Below are 14,800 nucleotides of genomic sequence, written 5' to 3'. Positions count from 1 at the left end.
GCTATCTTTGGGGGTTTTGCAGGAGACGTGAGCGCCAGTGTTACATATTTGTACGTTTTGGTACAATATTGCGTTCCAGATTAATAAACAAATGTGAAGCTAGCTAAATACCCACAGTACAACAGGTAAATAGCTAATATACTAGGCTAGCTAATGTTACCGAACAGTGTGTGCGACGTAATCAACAACCCCTCTCATTTCCAAAACAGAGCGCTGATAAGATTTTTGGTTTGTGTATACCATTTTTTAAAATCTAACATGCAAAACATTTGCTTTATTCCAGTAGTTGAACGTATATTTAAAATGTAAATCAACTCACCAATTACGCTCCAATTTTTTGGGGCGGCTGTACTGTAGTTTACTTTTTCCACCCCTCCTCTTCCTCCTCCCACTGAAAACAAACAAGATGGCAGCAACCATTTTTGGTCTCTTGCACGTAGAAGCCCCCGACTGCAGTGTGCAGTTCTGGGCAGGGCTCAATGTGGGCGGAGTCAAACGTCGGGGCCGGGCTCAATATGGGCGTAGTCATACTTCGGGGCCGGGCTCAATGTGGGCGGAGTCAAACGCGTTTAACCTGAACCCTTCCCGTTTCCTTCAAGGTCACCCAAGTTCTTAATCGAACCTGACCTACATGGATAAAAATATAAACCATGGCAGTAAGTGATTGTCATTATGCATAATGTAGTTTGTAATATTCATGTTAGACCAGTGCAGTGGTACATTTTTATATGACCAACTACCGCACCGATGTTAGCATAGGTTAATTTGCGCCCATTTGCACGTGAGGTAGCTAATTGCTCTAAATGAGGGAATCTTATTTGGACAAATTTGCCTACTTTGGCAGTAAGCCTAGGTTTGTAGTTATGTAATCAATTTGATCGTTGATTTTATGTGTTTATTCAATGTATGCCTTGTTGTGTTTGGCTGGCTCTAAATGTGTATTGTTGAAGCCATTCCCTTAGTTACACATAGCGAGTCTACACAGCCTACACATAGTGTATATACAATAATGAAATCACCTGGTCCCAACATACATGGCAAGTCAAGAAAAGTCATTGTAACCTGTCCACACTGCAAACTGAAGTTAAATAAGAAAAACTTCAAGACACATTTACGAAGAAAGCATACACATTGCTTTGAAGCCGTGTCCAAGGAAAGTGCGTCTTCTACATCCTGAAATATATTCCTGGGGGGGGTATTATTATTATTTACTGTTATCATTATTGATCATAACTATCAAACTTAACAACCTACTCTTTAACTTACAGTACGCTCTGTACATTGCAATGGAAGCACAGTGTGATTTCACTGAGGTATGTATAAATTATGAATTTCTCATCACTAGTGGATGTAATGTTTTTGGGATACCCATCCGATTGTGTGATTTTCTTTTTCAAAGGAAGACATGCAGCAAATTAGGCCATGGTGGCGCCTAGTTCTCCTGCAGAACTTTCCCATGCCGTAAGTCTTGAACATTATAAAAACGTTTCATTTGCATCCTTAAAATCACTTGTTTTACTGTTGCCAGACTGACCTGAATATATGTTCATATTGAATGTATGTCATTCCCTCACTAAGGTCTGAAGAAGAGAGGTTGAAAGATCGAAAAAGGTGGCGAAAACAAAACACACTACAGGTAGGTGTCATGATGAGTGGTATAGTCTTAAACCAATGTTTAAAGACTTAACCCCCCCTCCAATATATTTCAGGATGATGTAGAAGACGCCCCCCCCCCCAAGAAGTCACAGCATGTCACATCAGCATCCAGCTCTGCAGGATCAGGTACTGTATAGGCTATTAGCTAAAGTAAGGTGCATTCTTGTATACACATCAGTTTTCTTTCTAGACGATACTGAAAACAAAATGCACGGTGAGCTGTGAACTGGTTATGTAGTCTACTGTGTGTATTGCTGAAGGCTTGATGCATGGCAAGATATAATAGTTGTGATGACTTGAGTAGTTCTAGATCTCACTGAAAACCCCTTTTAGTAATAGTAGCTTTTGTTTGCATGGTGGTATTGTGAAAGTGGGGTGTAATTTGACTTGATCATCCAATGAGGCACTACTCTTAATGTTTATTCTTCCTTTATCTTCAAGGAAGCAGATGTTCTTCTAAGGGACACCTTAGAGACAGCAAGGTGGCGTGAACTCCAAACATTTAAAGGCACTGTTTCCCTCCCTAGTGTGATTGGGATGGACAGGGAAGACCATATTACAATCCTTAAAGAACTACGGTTGTATGATGGCCTGGATGAAGAGGAAAATATCCTCAAGGAACCATTCATGTTCCAGAGAGATTGAGATGTCAACTGCCTCCACATCGAACAACAAGAACATTACTGCCTTTGCCTCTTGAGGAGCAAGAGTGAAGCCATTTTTGAGGAGTGGTCAAACCTTGTTTTTGTCTGCTGTGTTAATTGTTTCAATTGTTAGTTGTGTTAAGTTGTTCAGTAAAGATGACGTTGAAGTCACCCGAGTCTCTGATCTCTTTACTGGAGCTGGTATAACTTAATGTACAGAGCATATTCAGCTTGTCAGTATGTCTATATGGTATAGTATGTCTCCATTCTCATGAGGAAAGTAAATAGCATTATAAATCAGGATAGGTAGTAACTGTATATATATATATGCTCAATGAAATAATATAAGTTATAACATTTATCAACACAATTTTAACAGTACATGACATACATAAATAAGTGTTGTACACTGCAACAATATCAGTAACTTGTCTCATAGCATGAAGCAAAAAGTGTTACAACACATCTGCTGGTACCACTTTATATAATATTTCTTAAGATCTTCAAAAATGAAATATGTTTGTATTCAACGTGTGCTTTGCGCAAATGTGGGTGTTTGTATTCAGTGTGACCGTCAAACCTCAGACAAAAAAAAGGTGGGTGGAGTCAAATGTTTGACCCCGCCTACATTGAGCCCAGCCTGAATTGCACATTGCAGTCAGGGGTACTTGGCTTCCACTTGCAAGTATGGGTAACTGCATACGTGGGTGTGTCATCAGAAGTGGGAGGATCAACAGCGATAGAGGTTACATCAACCATGTCAAACAAGGTTGGGAGAGCTAAGGCACTCTATTCTTAAGAGAATCATACTGTGGCTTTTGAATGTTAACAAAACACAACAAACTCCAAACTAAATATGAAAATAAAAGTTATTGTTAAGTCGGTTATTAGTCTACCAGTTTTTCATTTACCAATAAATCATTATTAGGCCTATAACTAATGACGTTAGTTCGACTACCATTGGATGACAATTGAAAGAGATTTGCGTCAGTTCAAATCTGGTATCAGGACAAAATGTGATTCAGAGTCACCGAATATACTTTAAGTACACTCATGCGATAAATGGTAAATGCAATTTTCGTATATACGGGTTCGCTGTATCACCGCGCAAGGTAAAACAGAGAACTGTGGAATTTACTCAAATAGCAGTTCTTATACTATGACAGCTTTAGTTCCAACTCGTCCGTTGGCCTATCATAGTAGAGGCTGAGCGCAGTTTAAACTTTGCTCAGCCTATGCTGGCACTCGGACTTGTCCAAGTCCCTTAGTGCTCTCCTCTGTACACATCTGGTTGTTGGGTAGATTAGATCCGTCTTGTGTCTCCCCCGATTCTACACTCAAACAGTCCCTTATTTGGTATTGATCAGTGCCCTAACCGCCCTGGTTGGCCTAGAGATATGCACCCCTCCCCTCTCCAGATTGACCACAGCTTTTATGGCCTGTCACTCTATGTTGGTCAGTCTTTACACACCTACACATCTGTATTGTTTGTGTGTGTGTGTAACAAAACAATATTCATCTTCAAACAATATGCTAGCTATAGTGCATAAACATAAATCCTAACACAATACAATTGTTTTTTGTGAATAAGGCTCATTACAATTACTCTTGTATAATTGGGAAGCAAACAGCCTACAGGTTTTTCATTTACCAATCTGTTTGATTGTTATAACCAGGGGTGAAAGTATATTTAATTTCTTCCCGGTACAGAATCTCCTTTGTGTGCGCACGCAGGTGCACCAAAATTTTTTATGGGTAGCAGAATTGCCCAGTACATTCTGCTGCCTTAAGCGATACAAAAAATTGCCAACCCCTTCCTTTCCATGCTAGACTAGAATACTGTACAGCAGGGATCAGCAATATGTTTTTTCTCAGCTATTAGTCGGCAGATAAGAACATAATAGTAGGCTATATAATCAGTTCAATGTCAATAACATATCCTAATATTTTCAATCTGATTACACCGATAAAATCGATAAATCGATTACACCGATAAAATCGGTTAGAAGTCCTTATGAAATGAATCATGGCACTTTAAAAAGTTACCTTTCCACCAAGACAGAGGCTTCGACCGACGCAATGTAAGCTTCACCTGCTGGCTACTCGTCCGTTGCATAACCAAACAACAGAGGTGCATTTTAAAGCTTGTTTCTAGCACAATGCATCACGGATTAAGCACAGTGTTAGGATTTATGTTTATGCACTATAGCCTGCTAGCATATTGTTTGAAGATGAATATTGTTTTGTTACACACACACACACACACACACACACACACACAATACAGATGTGTGTGTGTGTAGGTGTGTAAAGACTGACCAACATTGAGTGACAGGCCATAAAAGCTGTGGTCAATCTGGAGAGGGGAGGGGTGCATATCTCTAAGCCAACCAGGGAGGGTAGGGCACTGGACAATACCATATTAGGAACTGTTTCAGTGTAGAATCGACAGACACAAGACGGATCTAATCTACCCAACAACCAGATGTGGACAGAAGAGAGCACTAAGGGACTTGGACAAGTCCGGGTGCCAGCATAGGCTGAGCAAAGTCTAAACTGCGCTCAGCCTCTACTGTGATAGGCCAACAGACGCGTTGGAACTACGTCATCACGGTATAAGAACAGCTGTTTACGTACTTCCTGCCAGTTCCCTGTTCTACCCTGCGCGGAGATACAGTGAACCCGTATATACGAAAATTGCATTTACCATTTATCGCTTGAGTTTAATTAAAATACTTAAAATATATTCGGTGACTCTGAATCCCATTTTGTCCTGATACCAGATTTGAACTGACGCAAATCTCTTTCAATAGTTAAAGAACACTTTATATTATCTGCATACTTTTATTTATTTATCTCAAAATATAAAGAAAGTGTTTATGCCTCACTCAATTTGCCCTGTATTCATTATTTTTTTTATTTTTACATTTGTTTAACTAGGCAAGTCAATTAAGAACAAATTCTTATTTACAATGACGCCTACCCCAGCCAAACCCTATCCCGGACGAAACTTGGCTAAGTGTGCGCCTTGCTATGGGACCAGTCACAGCCGGTTGTGATACAGCCTGGAATCAAACCTGGGTCTGTAGTGATGCCTCTAGCACTGAGATGCAGTGCCTTAGACCGCTGTGCCACCACGGAACCCCCAAAACCAAACACACCAAGCCCTTACCAGACACTAAGGTATTTTTAAGCAACATGGTCTCAGAGCATTTCGTATTATTCTTTATATACATCTGTGACTCTCCATTTAGTATGATACAATATATATATATATATATGTGTGTGATATATATATATATATACACACAAAAGTATGTGGGGGTGTCCGCATACATTTGTATATACAGTACCAGTCAAAAGTTTGGGCGCACCTACTCATTCAAGGGTTTTTCTTTATTTTTAAAATGTTCTACATTGTAGAATAATAGTGAAGACATAAATATATTTGAGATTCTTCAAGTAGCCACCTTTTGCCTTGACGACAGCTTTCCACACGCCTGGCATTCTCTCAACCAGCTTCACCTGGAATGCTTTTCCAACAGTCTTTAGTCCAATGGCGGCGAGCTCGGCCATGGAAACCCATTTCATGAAGCTCCCGATGAACACTTCTTTTGCTGCTACAGAGGATCACTACCAAGTTCCAAAATGGGTCTGGAAGCAACATCAGCACAAAAAGTGTTCATTGGGAGCTTCAGGAAATGGGTTTCCATGGCCGAGCTCGCCACCATTGGACTGGAGCAGTGGAAACACGTTCTCTGGAGTTGTGAATCACGCTTCACCATCTGGTGATCCGACGGACTAGGAATAATGGTCTGGGGTTGTTTATCATGGTTCCAGTGAAGGGCAATCTTAATGCTACAACATACATTGACATAGATGATTCTGTGTTTCCAACTTTGTGGCAACAGTCTGGAAAAGGCCCTTTCCTGTTTCAATATGACAATGCCCCCGTGCACAAAGCGAGGTCCATACAGAAATGGTTTGTCGGTGTGGAAGAACTGGACTGGCCTGCACAGAGCCCTGACCTCAACCCCATCTAACACCATAGGGATGAATTGGAACACTGACTGCAAGCCCGGTCTAAATGGCCAACATCAGTGCCTGACCTCACTAATGCTCTTGTGGCTGAATGGAAGCAGTACCCCGCAGCAATGTGCCAACATGTAGTGGAAGGTCATCCCAGAAGAGTGGAGGCGGTTATAACAGCAAATGGGGGACCAACTCCATTTGAATGCCCATGATTTTGGAATGAAATGTTCGACGAGCAGGTGTCCACATACATTTGGTCATGCAGTGTATATATATATATATATATACATACATACAGTATATAAACACACACACACCTTTTCTATCTTACTTTTTTTAACTCCCTGCATTAATCCAGCCCTGGTCAAAGCAATAGTGTGAAAAGTCTGGACAACACCTCCCCCTCTCTTCTCTCTCTCCAATTGATGTCACCTCTCCCGGCTCTTACTGACACCTACCCATGAGCCCCTTCTCTTTCCATTCTACTGTAAGCAGCATTCTCACCCACTGAGCACCGACTGAAATTTGGTCAGTCAGTCCTGGCCTTGATTTCAACATCCACACATATAGTTTTTTTGGTCCGGTCCGAACAAGCCTTGATTTCAACGTCCAGACCTTTGGACCAGACTTAATTTGTCCCAAACATAGTCGTCCATGATTGGTTCAGATTTGGTCCGGTTAGGAACCAATCATAGACGTCTATGTTTCACAAGTTTGGACAGCATAGTACAGTACATTACAGTGGAGTACAGTAAAGTAGAATAGAGTGAAGTAGACTCCAGGACATAGTAGATCACACTAGAGTTGAGTGATCTACAATACAGTATAAAGTACTGTACTATACTGAAATATACTCTACTTGACTATACTGAACTCTACTTTATTGTTCTGTGCTGTACTCTACTCTACTGAGCTGTACTTTGTGATGTCCAAATTTGTGAAATACAGTTGTCAATGCTAGGTTCAGATTTGGCTTGGTCCGGACCAACCAAACTTGGTCTTGTTTGGTGGCAGATCTCATTAAAATAATAGCCAGTGTGTAGAATAATACCCAAATATGCAAAGGAGGATATTTCATATTTTTACCTTTGTGTACCTATTTAGGATACATCACCATGAAGAGAAGGACATTCATTTCCATACTTATGCATTTCTGTGTACAGATCAGGGACCCATGATGAAATTACCTTACCGTTTACATACACCTTAGCCAAATACATTTAAACTCAGTTTTTCACAATTCCTGACATTTAATCCTAGTACAAATTCCCTGTCTTAAGTCAGTTAGGATCACCACTTTATTTTAAGAATGTGAAATGTCAGAATAATAGTAGAGAGAATGATTGATTTCAGATTTTACTTTTTCCATCACATTCCCAGTGGGTCAGAAGTTTACATACACTCAGTTAGTATTTAGTAGCATTGCCTTAAAATTGTTTAACTTGGGTCAAATGTTTCAGGTAGCCTTCCACAAGTTCCCACAATAAGTTGGGTGAATTTTGGCCCATTCCTCCTGACAGAGCTGGTGTAACAGTCTGGTTTGTAGGCCTCCTTGCTCGCACATGCTTTTTCAGTTCTGCCCACAAATTTTCTATAGGATAGAGGTCAGGGCTTTGTGATGGCCACTCCAATACCTTGACTTTGTTGTCCGTAAGCCATTTCGCCACAACTTTGGAAGTATTCTTGTGGTCATTGTCCATTTGGAAGACCCATTTGTGACCAAGCTTTAACTTCCTGACTGATGTCTTGAGATGTTGCTTCAATATATTCACATAATTTTCCATCCTCACGATGCCATCTATTTGATGCTGCCACCCCCGTGCATCACGGTTGGGATGGTGTTCTTCGGCTTGCAAGCATCCCCCTTTTTCCTCCAAACATAACGATGGTCATTATGGCCAAACAGTTCTATTTTTGTTTTATCAGACCAGAGGACATTTCTCCAAAAAGTACGATCTTTGTCCCCATGTGCAGCTGCAAACCGTAGTCTGGCTTTTTTATGGCGGTTTTGGAGCAGTGGCTTCTCCCTTGCTGAGCGGCCTTTCAGGTTATGTCGATTTAGGACTTGTTTTACTCTGGATATAGATTATTTTGTACCTGTTTCCTCTTGCATCTTCACAAGGTCCTTTGCTGTTGTTCTGGGATTGATTTGCACTTTTCGCACCAAAGTACGTTAATCTCTAGGAGACAGAACGCGTCTCCTTCCTGAGCGGTATGATGGCTGCGTGGTCCCATGGCGTTTATACTTGCGTACCATTGTTTGTACAGATGAACGTGGTACCTTCAGGCGTTTGGAAATTTCTCCCAAGGATGAACCAGACTTGTGGAGGTCTACAATTGTTTTTCTGAGATCTTGGCTGATTTCTTTTGATTTTCCCGTGATGTCAGAGCAAAGAGGCACTGAGTTTGAAGGTAGGCCTTGAAATACATCCACAGGTAGACCTCCAATTGACTCAAATTATGTCAAGTAGCCTATCAGAAGCTTCTAAAGCCATTACATAATTTTCTGGAATTTTTCGCGCTGTTTAAAGGCACGGTCAACTTAGTGTATGTAAACTTCTGACCCACTGGAATTGTGGCACAGTGAATTATAAATGAAATAATCTGTCTGTAAACAATTGTTGGAAAAATTACTTGTGTCATGCACAAAGTAGATGTCGTAACTGACTTTCCAAAACTATAGTTTGTTGACAAGAAATTTGTAGAGCGGTTGAAAAACAAGTTTTAATGACTCCAACCTAAGTGTATGTAAACTTCCGACTTCAACTGTATGTTACACGGTGTAACATACAGTTGCACAGTTACACTTACTGTAGTTCAATAACAAGTCAAGGTGCCATGTCATAGCTGACCCCCCATTCTTTCTGCAGATGTCTTTGAATTTTATTTCAGAGCAGATATTTAACCTGAGGGAGATTTTACCGACATGTTGTTACCAAACTCTTCATCTGCACAGATCTTCCAGTAATTGTGTTTTTGTCAAATGTAAATTGTTGATAGTAGTCCTTGTGCATCGAGTTGTATGGTTTGAGAAACTTTGAAATCAATGTTTTTCTGTATGGCATTGTAAGGCCTGGGTGTCGGAGTGTGAAGTCAAGCGCAGGCAACAGCAGGTGCAATAACCAAATGTTCTTTAATGAACACGGAGAAAACTAGGCCACCCAACTAACACACTGGGTGACCACTTAAACAACCCCAGACACGGGAGGGGGAAACGAAAATAGTACAGCAAACACGATGCACGAAACAAACACCACCACTTACAAACAAACAATCCCGCACAAAGAAACGTGCGGGCCGGCTGACTAAATAAGCCCAACTAATTACACCCTAACACAAAACAGGTGCACCCAATAAACACATAGGGAGGTGGAGAAAAGGATCAGTGGCAGCTAATAGGCCGGTGACGACTACCGCCGAACGCCACCCGAACGGGAAGGAGAGCCTGCCTCGGTCGAAGTCGTGACAGGCATACAGAAATCTGAGTCTCAATTCATTATTGTGGAATTGCCCATATGTTTCTACGGGGACTGTAAACAATGAGGCACTCTCACAAAAGTGGAAGTCGTGTCACAGGCTCTTTTTCTTTTTCTCTGAAAACCATATGTCTCCATTTTTTGCCCATGGCAGTGATGTTGGGTAACCAGTAGAGATGGATGACTCATAACTCATCCAGGATGAGTGTCGGAAATTGAACTGCACTTGTCAGAGCACATTATAAGTCATATGACCATTTATGCAGTGTTCTGTGGCGCATAAGAAGAGGTTGGCAGATTGAGCCTTTAAGGTCAAGAAAGCGAAGTTACAGAATGACCACAATGACAGGGACAAATGGCCCACTAGTTGAATTCACAGAGATTTGAGAGTGGAGGGTTTAATAGAGTCACGGAGTAGCTCTGATGGGCTTGTATGTTTGTAGTCCATCAACTGATGTGTGTGCTACTGTAGGTGTATGTTATATTCTCCTCCCCACTGCTGAAGTTCGTCGTACATTAGATGTATACAATTATTTTATTGCTGTACAACATTTACATGGCTATAATCTACCGAGCTAACGTTAGCTAACCTAACCTGTTATACTATCATCATGAGAGTCCTGTTTGCTGTGACCAACTGTTTATCCCAGTGGCAGAAGTGCCGATTGTATCATTTCCCCGAGACTATGCCAGTTTGTGGGCACACATTGAGCACGGTTACATGCACACAATAATGTGATTATTGTGGATAGTCAGGTTAATATAATAGTTTGTTTAAAACGTTTAAGTTACATGCTTTGCAAGAAGAACGATTTCCCTACTAATCCTGTTTACATGGACAAATCTGAAATCAGGCTACTATTGGTACTTTTGATCAGTGGCGATTTTAGCATGTAAATCTTGGTGGGGCAAAAAAAAAAAAGTGGCATGCATGCCAGCAAAGCTACTACACAACACAACACTAAACAATACATTAATTGCACTATAACGGTGACAAACGGTGCCAACAAACTGTTAGGGTCAACATAAAGCTGTCCCAACAGCAGAGACCCAACAGCAGTCCCAACAACCGCTACATCTGGCTATCAGTGGAGCCTTGTCTGGCAGCGATACAGTTCATTCTGCCTCATTTACTGGCTTTTCAAAAACATAACTGATATGGCAGACTTGCTTAAACAAATATGGTTTCTACTGACAGTTGAGATGTACAAACTATGGCATAAGGGGACAACAAGTGGATAAGAGGCAATCCGTAATTTCGTTTAAGACATTAATGAGCGAGCCAGGTTAGATGTAGTCAATATAACTATTTGTTCAGCACTTTTGAAATGTACAGCAATAGAATTCAGAACATGGGCCATTCTTACAGTGTTCTCCCTGTGCACCTGTAACGCTCGTCTTCCTCCTCGTCTGAAGAGGAGCAAGGATCGGACCAAAACGCAGCGTGAGTTAATCCCCGCTTCCGTGGCCTCCTCCTAATGGCTACCCTCCATATTAACCCCACTGGATTAAGGGGCAGCACCGGACTGAGGGGCAGCACCGGACTGAGGGGCGGATCCGGACTGAGGGGCGGCTCCGGACTGAGTGACGGCTCCGGACTGAGTGACGGCTCTGGCAGGTCATGGCTGGCTGACGGCTCTGGCAGGTCATGGCTGGCGGGCGGCTCTGGCAGGTCATGGCTGGCGGGCGGCTCTGGCAGGTCATGGCTGGCGGGCGGCTCTGGCAGGTCATGGCTGGCGGGCGGCTCTGGCGGCACCTGTCTGGCGGGCGGCTCTGGCGGCTCCTGTCTGGCGGGCGGCTCTAGCGGCTCCTGTCTGGCGGGCGGCTCTGGCGGCTCCTGTCTGGCGGGCGGCTCTGGCGGCTCCTGTCTGGCGGGCGGCTCTGGCGGCTCCTGTCTGGCGGGCGGCTCTGGCGGCTCCTGTCTGGCGGGCGGCTCTGGCGGCTCCTGTCTGGCGGGCGGCTCTAGCGGCTCAGGACAGACGGGCGGCTCTAGCGGCTCAGGACAGACGGGCGGCTCTAGCGGCTCAGGACAGACGGGCGGCTCTAGCGGCTCAGGACAGACGGGCGGCTTTGAAGGCTCAGGACAGACGGCGCTGGGCAGACGGGCAGTGCAGGCGGCGCTGGGCAGACGGGCAGTCCAGGCGGTGCTGGGCAGACGGGCAGTGTAGACGGAGCTGGGCAGACGGCAGACTCTGGCCGGCTGAGGCGCACAGTAGGCCTGGTGCGTGGTGCCGGAACTGGTGGTACCGGGCTAAGGACACGCACTTTAAGGCTAGGGCGGGGAGCAGCAACAGGGCGCACAGGGCTCTGGAGACGCACAGGAGGCTTGGTGCGTGGTGCTGGAACTGGTGGTACCGGGCTAAGGACACGCACTTTAAGGCTAGTGCGGGGAGCATCAACAGGGCGCACAGGGCTCTGGAGACGCACAGGAGGCTTGGTGCCGGAGCTGGTGGTACCGGGCTGGAGACACGCACCACAGGGCGAGTGCGTGGAGGAGGAACAGGGCTCTGGAGACACACTGGAAGCCTGGTGCGTGGTGTTGGCACTGGTGGTACTGGGCTGGGGCGGGGAGGTGGCGCCGGATATACCGAACCGTGCAGGCGTACTGGCTCCCTTGAGCACCGAGCCTGCCCAACCTTACCTGGTTGAATGCTCCCCGTAGCCCGACCAGGTGGAATAACCCGCACTGGGCTGTGTTGGCGAACCGGGGACACCATGCCTAAGGCTGGTGCCATGTATGCCGGCCCGAGGAGACGCACTGGAGACCAGACGCGTTGAGCCGGCTTCATGGCACCTGGCTCAATGCTCAATCTAGCCCGGCCAATACGTGGAGCTGGAATGTACCGCACCGGGCTATGCACACGTACAGGAGACACCGTGCGCTTTACCGCATAACACGGTGTCTGCCCGTACTTTCGCTCTCCACGGTAAGCCCGGGGAGTTGGCGCAGGTCTCCTACCTGACTTCGCCACACTCCCTTGTAGCCCCACCCTCCCCCCCCCAAGAAATTTTTGGGCTTGACTCTCGGGCTTCCTACCGCGTCGTCGTGCTGCCTCCATTCGCCGGTATCCCTCCTCACACTGCTCCAGAGAATCCCAGGCGGGCTCCGGCATTCTCCCTGGGTCGATCGCCCACCTGTCGATCTCCTCCCACGTAGTGTAATCCAGACTCTGCTCCCATGTCCATTCCTCCTTGCGCTGCTCCTGCTGCCGCTGCCTGTTACCACGCTGCTTGGTCCGGCTTTGGTGGGTGATTCTGTAACGCTCGTCTTCCTCCTCGTCTGAAGAGGAGCAAGGATCGGACCAAAATGCAGCGTGGGTTGAATACATAATAATTTTAATAATAATAACGAAGACGAAAATACACTTGAACAAACTACAAAATAATAAACGACGTTAACAGACCTGAACTTGAGAACACATAAAACATGAACGCAGGAACAAACAAACGAACGAACGAACGAAACGAAACAGTACCGTGTGGTGAACAAACACAGACGCAGCAACAATCACCCACAAACAAACAGTGAGAACAGCCTACCTTAATATGATTCCCAATCAGAGGAAACGTAAAACACCTGCCCCTGATTGAGAACCATATCAGGCTAGTTGACAACCCAACATAGAAACACATAACATAGAATGCCCACCCAGCTCACGTCCTGACCAACTAAACAAGACGTAACAAAGGAAATAAGGTCAGGAACGTGACAGCACCAAGTCAGAACCGTAGGATAAATAAAGGGGGCATATATGCAGACAATGAAAGCTCTAACAATATTCAATGACTACATTTCTCAAAAACAGGTTATAGGCTACATGTGCACCACCGAGTCAGAACAGTAACATTAGGCGAAATTAAGAGGGGAAAATAGACCAAATTATTAAGAAGGAAGAGAGGGTCGAAGAGGGTGAAGCACATTGGCTACTAACAGCTTACTAGACAACATACACTTAGTATTACTTTCTTAGCTACAGTATACATATCTCCCTGACATATTACATCATTTATGCAGCAGCATATAAGACATTTTTGGACTCACCCTGTGATGTGTTCACTTGAACAGGAAGGTGGCACTTCGTGGGCAAATTTTGTCAAAGAAAGAGAAAGAGACCGGATTTACAATTCCAAGTTGGATGACCTTTCAAAATGTATTTTCCCAGTCTGTGCTAGTTTATTCCCGACTTCCCAGTTGCCATGCTTCCAGTTAGCAACTGTCACCTTCCAAACCACTCATTGTTGAATTTGCGATTTCCAACTTGTGTAATGTTTATGTCCAATGGCTGATGAGCACCGATACGTTTTATCTATAATCTCTCTTCATTATTTCTCTTTATATGACAAGGATTAAAAAGGATTTGCCAGTAGATTGTCAAATTGATTTAGTCAAAATGACTGCTTGCTAAGATTTTAAGAGGGGCATTCCGTCGCAATTCCGCCTCGCAATTCCGCCTCGCTCCACAGGTAGTTTTACCATTTTCATTCATTTTCATTACAGTACAACGGTTTGATTTGTTTGATCTTAGCTAGCTACATAGCCGTCTTTGTATCAAAGATAATTGTGTAGTTATTGAGGTTATTGAGGTTATTGAGGTTCGCTAGCCAGCTATTTTCGTCCGAACGTAACAACGTAGTCAACACTGCTAGCTAGCCAGCTAGCCACCGAATAGCAGCATAGCAGCACTGGAGAAACGATTACATTACAACGGAACGACTTGATTAGTGTAGTGTTAGCTGGCTACATAGTTGTCTTTGCTATCTTTGTATCTAAGATAATTGTGTAGCTTGGAGTTGGTTAGAGTAATTATTCGGTTAACTAGCCAGCTATTTTCGTCCACCGCGCTGCGCTGCCGTCTCCTACCTAGTCAACACTGCTAGCTAACACTGCTAGTTAGCCAACTTCTACCGAATAGCAGCACTGTAGAAACTCACACTACAACTTACATTACAACGGAACGACTTGATTAGCGTAGTGTTAGCTAGCTACATAGT

This window comes from Salvelinus alpinus, chromosome 29 (assembly GCF_045679555.1).
Source record: "Salvelinus alpinus chromosome 29, SLU_Salpinus.1, whole genome shotgun sequence".
NCBI lineage: Eukaryota > Metazoa > Chordata > Actinopteri > Salmoniformes > Salmonidae > Salvelinus > Salvelinus alpinus.
Note: the sequence above shows the minus strand (reverse complement) of the source record.